General features: G+C 38.0%; 1 long non-coding RNA gene across 1 annotated transcript; it reads left to right on the forward strand.

Moving 5' to 3' along the window:
- The first annotated feature begins 4,203 nt into the window (after positions 1 to 4,203).
- LOC105860680 (uncharacterized) lies at positions 4,204 to 8,648 on the forward strand. Its single transcript, XR_012920039.1, has 2 exons — positions 4,204 to 4,391; positions 8,043 to 8,648. It is a non-coding gene; the product is annotated as an uncharacterized LOC105860680 (long non-coding RNA).
- The last annotated feature ends 1,164 nt before the right edge of the window (positions 8,649 to 9,812 follow it).

Raw genomic sequence — 9,812 nt, forward strand, 5'->3', positions numbered from 1 at the left:
GGTCAGACTCCTGAGCCACTTGTACTAAGATTAGGGATGAGACATTCTCCAAAATATGTTGGGAAGAAATAAAGCACATATCCCCTATAAACCTGTAGATGGCTGTGTCAGAATTTCAACCTAGTTCTGTGTGATGTTAGAATATACGGTGACCATGATAATCTGGTCATCCATTCATTTAACAAAATTGAGACACTTTGGAAAGCTATAGAATGTAATGATAAATAAGAAATAAAATGTGCCTGCTCATATGGAGTTTATATTCTAGGTTACGGCAGAAAATAAAATATTCAAAAATAAAGCCAGAAATATAATTTTAGGTAGTGGTAAGTTCTATAAAGAACTGGGCTGGGTGAGTGGTTAATTTAGCTAATGAGAGGGAGATGACATTTGTGCAGGGACTGGATGAAGTTATGAGCTTTGGGGAAATTTGGGGGAAAACATTTCCGTAAGAGGGACAGCAAGAGCTTTGGGTAACAACTTACATGGCTTGGATTCTCTTTTCACTAAATTTATTTCCTTCCCTCTTTCTTAGATATCAAACATCTAGCATTCTATTTGTTACCTTCATAACTAAATTTGGACTTCTGACAACATGGGTTCTTAATTTTTTCTTTTTTTACTTACAGCAAGAAGCTGAAAAAGGGGTTCTTAATTTTTGTCCCTGAGAACAGCCACAGTAATGGTGCTTAAATGATGTACACTTAATTTTGTAGTCATGCTAGATTTGAGAACTATGCTGGCACCTCTCTCTCGATTACTAACTCTGTGCTCTTTTGTCAAGGTGACAGCTGTTTGTCACTTCCAATGCTTCTATTTTCCCCTGCCACTTCCGTTGTTTGTCATCTTGGCTGCTTGCCATTTGCTTATTTTTCTTTCTTCTCTCTATATATCTTTTTCTGTTATTTCATCCAGACGGCTTGGATTTTTCACAAATTGGCTTGGCTCTTACAATCATTACTAACTATTTAGAGAGTATCCTTTCATTCTACGTAATAAATCAACCAAGCATAGCATATTGTGTGCAACCTTCAACTCTTCTATTCTTAACAATTTTTCTGTTATTCTTGTTTTCCTCTTCTAGAGGTACTTATCCAGCCCCTACCCCCCCCCCCATTAAGTCCCATCCTGAAAGGTTTAGGATGCAGGATGACTGATCTATCAGAGTCATTATTCTATTTGTTTTCTTGCTCTTTGTAGCCTGCATCTACACTAAAGTCAAACACCTGGGTCCTTATATTTACCAAATCCTTTAGATTTAATCTTGGCAACATGTCTCACATTCATTTTCCTTTTTCTCACTACCTTCAGCAAAACCAACCTATTTCAGATTCTTACAGTCTCATGCCAATGCTAATGTCCTTTCAGCTGGTCACATCTCTGTCTGTCCTTTATTGTGTATATTTTATATTTTCACCAACATTATTCCTAAAATACTGCTTTCATATCATCTTCCTCATGATCAACATTTCTCAAATTCTTAACACCAAATAGAATGAAGTACCAACTCTTTAGCCTGGCATTCTGCATACTTCATGGTAAGTTATAAATCCACTATATTCAACACTCATCCTGCAAGCTGTCTAAGATCTCTGCTCTCTAGGCAAACTAATCCAAGCACGGTCTCTACATGCATATTGAACAGCCCCGACTTCACACTTTGGTTTCTAAACTTGACTCCTTCCATCCATCCAGAATGATCTCCCTGTTCATCTTTGTTTCTATAAATAAAGCCAACAAAAAAGAAATCTGGTTCATATTCTGTATCTATTTTGGAGCCCTCTGTCATGATCCAAGTTGGAAGTTGTCATTCCTTCTAAATCATTGTAGAACTTAATATATGAAACTCTGATATTATTAATTATTTTTGTATAGGTGTAGAATATCTCTGCCATCTTGCTTGTATTTCTCCCTGTCTTTGCATTTGTTTGCATTTCTGTTCTTAGTGCCTGTCTAGTGTTCTCTTGAACATATGCATATTGGCTGATTTGTTTTCTTGTAATTATTGTAGTTTTATGATAATGTGGAAGACTAAGGCTAAACTCACTTAATAGATACCCATATCTATATAGATATCATCATATATGTTAATCTATATTTCTATAGATATCTATATCTATATCAAGGACATTTTTTCAAATGAATAAAAATGCTGATAGCTAAAATGTCTTTTTCAGATAGCCAAGTTTCCTTGACTTTTTACTATTAATATTTCATTTCTGATATGTAGAAAACATCCCTAACCACTAAAATAAAAAAATGAATAGCCTTTTTATTAGAGTTTGAAGATATTTTTATTTTCCAAATCTTTCTTTCTTAAAAACAAAGTACTGGCAATAACAGTAGGTGTCGCTATAGCAAAAGAAACCAGCTGTTAAAAATGATGCCTTTTTTTTTTTAAATTCCTTTTTCTAGGAAACATTATGCCCTTACAAGAGAAATTATAGACTAATTTGTTGAAGCTCAGTGTGTCCATCTCCCTGCTTTGAGGAAGGCAGTCTTCATTTGAACCAAAATCTTACTTAGCCTAACATATCTTTGGAGTAGGAAATTTATGGCCTTCTGGAAAAGTAGTTTTAATTTTTATAAACCTTGAAGTTCTTTTATAAATACAATTAAAATTCCATCCTCTAGATTTTGAGTCATTTATCCTTATTCAATTTCCAGAAAAAAAAATAATGTAATTACATATTTCCTCACTAAAATTTTATTAATTACCTACATAATTTATCATTCTGTGAATTGGAAATAGAAACACCTTATAAATTTGATGCTGAGCATGAAATGAGGTATTATATGCATTCATTCACTTATTTATTAACCAAATTTAGTTGAGCACCTGCTATGTACCAGGTATGGTGGTTACAGGACAGACAATGGCCCCGTCCTTATCCTGCTGACGGTCTAGTAGATTTATGCAGGTTCGTGTACATTATGAAGCTTTAATTACTACTCAAGGGTAAGAGGTGCAAATTATTATTCTTGAGTTCTTAGGCCAAATAGATTGCTATGAAGCCATTTTTATTTTTGTTTTTAAGAGAAATAATAATAGGTATTATCAGCTTTTTACCACCTGGCATCTATTCACTCTCTGGTAATAGCTCCATGACAATCCTCCAGGGTATCACCCCATTTCACTTTTAGTTCATGTGGTTTGAGTGACACTGATTCCTTTTCAGCCTCTAAATGTGGGTATGAGACTCTGATCTGGTCAATTAGAGTTTTATATCCCAGTGTCTATAAAGTGATCACAAACCAGACCTCCCATGGTCTGTCTCCTACTTCGCTCTGGACCTGTTCTCCTGTCACTACCTGCTTCACATCACACCTGTACACGTGGTAGTTTTGCTTATATTATTCGCTTGTTGAGCTTGCTTATGTGGGCCTCTTTTCCTAGGGTGCCCTTCTCCTTCCTCTTCTTTAGTCAAGTCTATACATCTTTTAAAACCTTGCTAGTTAAGTCTCCTCCAAAAAGGCTTTCCTATCCTTCGGAAAGTGTCCCTTTTGAGAGCTTCTTCAACCCCTGGGGCAGTTTTTCTCTGCAATTTTGCATTGTTTTCACAATATTCTGTGTTTCTGTTCTCCACTTAGATGGTGCACTTCCAGTGTCTGAATTCTACTCCTCCATGTGTTCCTGGCACCTCACCTGATGTCTGGGCCCCTGTGTCCACTTGATACAGGTATGTTGACTGGAAGCACTTGCACTTACCACCACCGTGGCAGAAACCTGTCTTTCTGTGACATGCCTTTGCGGAATGGCATAGTCCTGAAGAAGAGTAGTTCAAATGACTGTGTGCCGAATCATTCCAACACTCCACTGTTTGTGTCTCTAAGAGAAGTAGATTGCATTCATTAGTCTCCTCAGGTTTGCCTTAGGGAATGATATCACAACTTCATTCAACAAGTATTTATTGAGCTTTGTAGCCTCCCTGGATCATTCAAGCTTGCTGTGTTGTTTGTGATCTCCTCTAGCGTGTGCAGCTTGGGCTATTATTTTGGCAATTAATCATAAACTATCTTGTGACATTTCTCCTTTGTGATGCATTTTTATGTAGTACTTGGCCTATTATTTAATATTTTACACCCTTGCATATGAATAGGGATCATTTATTTATTAGCATATTGATTACTTCCTCATTAAATCGTTTCTGAGAATTCATTATATGTTCATATCATTTTTCTTTTTGCATATGATATCAGTCGGGGTTCTGTTCAGGCTAGCAACAGAAACTGGGCAATTTAATAACAAAAGGCAATTTATTGGAAGGATCTCTGGGAATTCACTGAAAGGAAGAGAGGACTGGAGAACCAGGCTTAGGAAAGAAAAGGCAGCCCCAGAAGTTCTCAGTGGCGGAGGTCTGCAGGACAGTGTTGCAACACGACCATTGCTGGTAAGAATGACTTTCTCTCTTTCCTCTTTCCACTTTCACTCTGATCAAGACTCAGTGTCCTGGGAGAACAGGGCCAAATTCAGGCTAGGCCAGGGGCTTGCTCCTTAGCTGCACTGGAATCGTGAGTGGGAGAAATTGAAGGAAAAAAGCCTTCAGGGGTTTCCTGGGTTTCTAGCAGACACTAGGGTGTATCAAGGCAGTTGAGGAACTCTCAAGAAATGAATGGATCTTGATGAGTTAAAACTATGATAAATATTAGCACTTATACTTACTTGTTAACACAGACTTGCTATCAAATTCCAGCATTGCCAGTGACTAATTGGATGGTCTTATACAAATTTTCTAACCTCTGTAGGTGCTATTTTTTCCTCACCTACAAAATGGGGATACTAATACATGGTGGTTTTAAGGATTAAATTAAATAAGGTGCATCATATGAAAGGTGCTTATTACAGTGTTTCATAGTAGCTACTCAATAAATAATAGCTCTTATTGATTGATCTATGTGCACACACTATGAGGCTATTGTATGTATATGGAGCAAAAAAGCAGCAATTATTATTCCTGCTCTTGAACAGCTTGCAGTTTAATTAGAAAAAAGAACACATATGATTTAACTTAACCTTCACAAGTACCCTAGAATTCGGCAGAGATATTTTTATCATCTCAGTTTTTCATATGAACAATCAGAGATTCAGAGAAGTTTAGCAACTTGACAGTAGTCACACAGCTCTTAAGTGGCAGAGCTGAACCTTGAGTTGAGGTTTATTGGGTCCAATGCTCTTTACATTCGTAGAAATGGGTGTAGCTCAGTGAAGGGTATTGTAACTTAACTCATTTAAATTCCAATCAGCAAACTTTATCGAATATCTGCTATAACAGATCAATATGCTAGGTGCTATGGGGAAATATGAATATAATTAATACATAGACCCTGATTTCAAGAAAGTTACAGTCTAGGGAAAAAGATGGACACATACGCCACTTATGGAAATACAAGATAATACATGATAAATGCTGTGGTTTTCATTTCTTATGGAATGTGTCAGGCTCTTTATTAGGTGCTGAGGATTTGGTGATGAACAGAGCCATAAGCAACCTGTCCTCAAGGGGCTTACATGTTGTTAGAAGGTGACATAGAAGAACATAAAGGAAATATACACATAAACTAGTTTTAGATATCCATAGTGATGGGCTAGAAAGAAAATGAAGAGAGTTTTGTGATAATGAATTGGTGCTGAGTACTTTCTTTTTTAAATTTTTTTTTTCTTTTTTTAGAGACAGGGTCTCACTCTGTTACCCAGGCTGGAATGCAGTGGTGCAATCATAGCTCACTGCAATCTCCAACTCCCAGGCTCAAGCAATTCTCCTGCCTCTGCCTCCCGAGCAGCTGGGACTACAAGCATGTGCCACCATGCACACCTAATTTTTTAATTTTTTGTAAAGATGGCATCTCACTATGTTACCCAGACTGGTCTTGGACTCCTGGCCTCAAGTGATTATCCCGCTTCAGAGTCCCAAAATGTTGGGATTACAGGCATGAGCCACCACACCTGGCCACTGTTGGCTACTTTTAATGGAGTGCTCTTCTGTAGACCTAAAGAAGTCAAGCATGTGAAGTTATGTGGGAAGTGTATTCTAGGCAGAGGGAGCGGTAGTACAAAGACCATGAGGTGGGGATGAACTTGGAGTTTTGCAGAACAAAAATGAGACTGTGTGACAGGAACATAGAGAGTAGGGAGAACAGTGGTACACATGAGATCTAGAGATGTAGGTAGGAACCAAAAAAAAATGCAGATCCTTGTACACCACACTTAGAAGTGGTTAATCTATTATTCTGAGTTTAGTGGAAGCCCATAAAATTTAAGCAGGGAAATGATATTATTTGATGTGTTTTATGAGAAAGACCACACTCCCTGCTATGAAGAAATTTAATGTTCACCTGGGGCATTTAAGAAGAGAAAGAGTAATACTACTTTGAAAAAGCAGAGAGAGCAGGCACCTGGAGTCCCAACTACTCAGCTACTTGGGAGGCTGAGGTGGGAGAATTACCAAACTATTACCTGAGCATGAGTCTAGGAGTTTGAGACTTTAGTGTGCTGTGTTCACGCTTGTGAGTAGCCATGATACTCCAGCCTGGGCAACAATTAGACCCCCGTCTCTAAGAGAGAAGTTAGTGGAGGCATTGAGAAGGAGGGAGTGCTCTGACTAATGGGATGGGTGGGTCAGGTATTCCAGGAATAGGAGACACCATTAGCGAAGAAACAGAATTAGGAAGCATGAAGTGTGTTTGCACAACAGTGAATTTTCCGGTGTGGCTGGAGCATCCAATGTGAGGGGAGGATGTAATGAAATGGAACCAGGGAAGAAAGTGGGTTCCAGGCTATGTCTTGACAACATTCTGTAGGCAGCTGGAAACTGTTCTGTATTTTAGCAAGATGATGCTGGTGACTGCATGAAGGATATTAGTGTAGGCAAGAATACCTTTGGTGAGGTGCATGCACTAGGTCACGTGAGAGATGGTGAGGGCTGGGTAGTGAGAATGGGAGAAAGGAGACAGAGACAAGAGCTACTGACATGAGGAGCTGACAGTACTTGGTGGTGAACTGGGTCTCAGAGGTGAAGGGGAGGGAGACTCTGAAGACATCTACAATTCAAGTTAGGGGTGCCCTTTTCTGCAAGAGGAAGGTTGGAGGATAGGGTGGAGATTTCAGTTTTGAACGAGTCGAATGCGAGGTTTTGGCAGAACTTCCACATGATGATGATGATGCCGGAGAGACAGCTGGAAAGGCAGAGTTAGAGCTTAGGAAGTTTGGCCTTTAAGAGCACACCTATCCCAACTAATTTCTTATAATCTGTGAAAAAATTTGTGAATTTTAAGATATTTGCTATTTTCAAGAAGACATAAGTTTCACAAGTGTTTGTCAGAACCAACTGGCATTTTCTACCGAAAGGAAAGGTTTTCTTCTTCGAAAAACAGAATGTTCAGTAAAGGGAAAGCTGCTTGATGGTTTTGACTTCCTTTTCTTGCTTTGGAAGCCGAGTTATCAGACTTGTTCAAGCCTGAGGAAGAACATTAGAGAAGATTATAGCACAGTCTTAGTGTTATAAAAGGAAAAAAGGTCTTGTTCAAATAATAAAATAATGGAGAGATGGATGGTCTCTCATGTCCCTTCAGGGGGTAATAGGAGGGAATAGAAGAAAGCAAAATTTTTCAAGGAATTTATGTTTGATTATTTTGATAGCTCTAGAAAAAGTATCAGGCACAAAAGACTAGTTCTGGGGGGTGATATAAATTGCTAGATGATAAAAAAAGATGTCAATAAGAGATAAAGGAACTCTTTGTGAGAAAGGGACTCTTTGGAAATAAACAGCTCTTTGCAGTGCCAAGTTGAACAAACTACGAAACAAAATGGAAGGTTTGTGTTCAATGCTAGTCACAACAAGGGTAGGAGCCTTATTCTCTCCATTTCTTTGCCTCGTCATTATTATTATTATTAGAAAGTTATTATAACTTTCTTAACAGTTGCATTTTTTCACTCATGGAACAGGTAATAGTATTTTTTGCTGATGCTAATTTGAAGGTATGGAGCCAGTGGTGGGGAGTCACCTAATTTACCAACAAAGGTCATTTTTAATTGCTATCTCCAGTGTCTCAGGACTGCATCGTTGCTTATCCAACATGACTCAGCCTTGGTGTTGGCACTGACTCATGGAGCTCCTGACAGAGGAGAATTAGTGTCACAGTTTGACTGGGAAACCAATTCACATGAAGCCAAGAAGAGAAATGGGGCTGCTGTTGCTGAATCCGCAGCCGACCTTAATGATGCAGGCGAGGAAAAACGCCCATTCTGAGGGAGATCAGTTAATTTTGCACTGTGTTTGATGTTGCTATTATTGTAGTGACTATTGCCTTTCTGTTTTATATTTATTCATCTAAATTGTTTTGGAAGGACTCAGAGGTCTAGAGACATGCATACTCTTTGCAAAAAAGCATCATATTGTAGTGGAGGTAGTCCAGACTATAGGAATCTTATTTGCCGTGTCTTGGGCAAGTTGCTTGACCTCTGATCATTGTTTCTTTTATCTATCATTATATTGCCTCTGTATTTCAGACTCACTCTGTATCAGGCACTTATTTACTCTTATAGCAAGCTCAGGAGGAAAATACAATTGCCTTTGTTTTACAAGTGAAGGAACTGTAAATTTTCCAAGGACACATTGCTACTAAATAATAAATGTGAAATTTTAACTGTTTCCATTTCTTCCCAGAGCCAGTGCTCTTTAACTACACTCCTGCACTTCTGCTCATCTGTAAAATATGGATGATAATAAACACCTGTCATACAGCTTTGTACAGAATGATCAAATAATAGAACTGTGAAATGAGTAGCACCTTATTACACATTAGGCAATCAATAAATGGTTGATAGCATTACTGAAAATAATGAAGAAAAATATTCACTAAAGCACCCATAGCAGTGAAGTCCTTGCTGGAACATAACCCTTTGATTCTTCAGTGTGAGTTAGTATAATGCTGCCAGCACTTAAAGCCAAAGGTAAGAATCACAATCTAAAGGAATGAATCTCTAGTAGTGAAATGTCGGTGGCTATAACATCTGCATGGAAAACACATTTTTGTGCATTTTAAATCACCATGGTAGCTGTTATATTATTTCATGTTAACCTCAGCATACTTTTCCTTTAGTAAGATTTATCCTACTAGAAAGAAAACTGTTGGATTCAAAAGCGTGTTGAATCTGTACTAATCTGGGTGAGACTGAGGCTTTAAAATAAGTTTGTGAAGCATTAATTTGTATTTGGCATAACAAATACATTTCCTGATAGCTCTGGTAACTGTTATATAAGTAAATGCAAGCCATGTGATAAATAACAGGAAAAAGAGATTTCCAGATATTTACTGTAATAACAGCCACAGGGCGAGTATTGTTCTAGAAAAGTCCTGATCAGGACATAGAATAAAAAAGAATATGGTTTGGCCATTTATATCACTTAGGTGTAGACATTCATGAGGCCAAATCAAACATAAGCAAAAATATGTTGCTTCTAATGAGAAAGGACATAAAACTATGGCTTTGTTTAACAAGGACTAACCATACTAGATTATGACCTTCTTGAGCCCAAGAAGAGTATCTCATTTATCCTTTACACCTAGAATTTAGCTGTCAGAGGGAGCACTCATTAACTTTTGTTGAAGGAATGAGTGAATAATAATTGACTTGCCTATCCAGAGGAGAAAATGAACAAGCTCAGTTTATTAAGGCAAATGCTCATCTGATCTTGTCTTGATGGGTTGAACCCTTGAAAGTTGCTAAGGGAGAACTTGACCCAGCTGGCTGCCAAAGGACAGCACATCGGGCTGAGGATCATCTAACTCCCTAGTTCAAAAAGCAAGATGGC

Source organism: Microcebus murinus, chromosome 7 (genome assembly GCF_040939455.1).
Source record: "Microcebus murinus isolate Inina chromosome 7, M.murinus_Inina_mat1.0, whole genome shotgun sequence".
In the NCBI taxonomy this organism is placed as follows: domain Eukaryota; kingdom Metazoa; phylum Chordata; class Mammalia; order Primates; family Cheirogaleidae; genus Microcebus; species Microcebus murinus.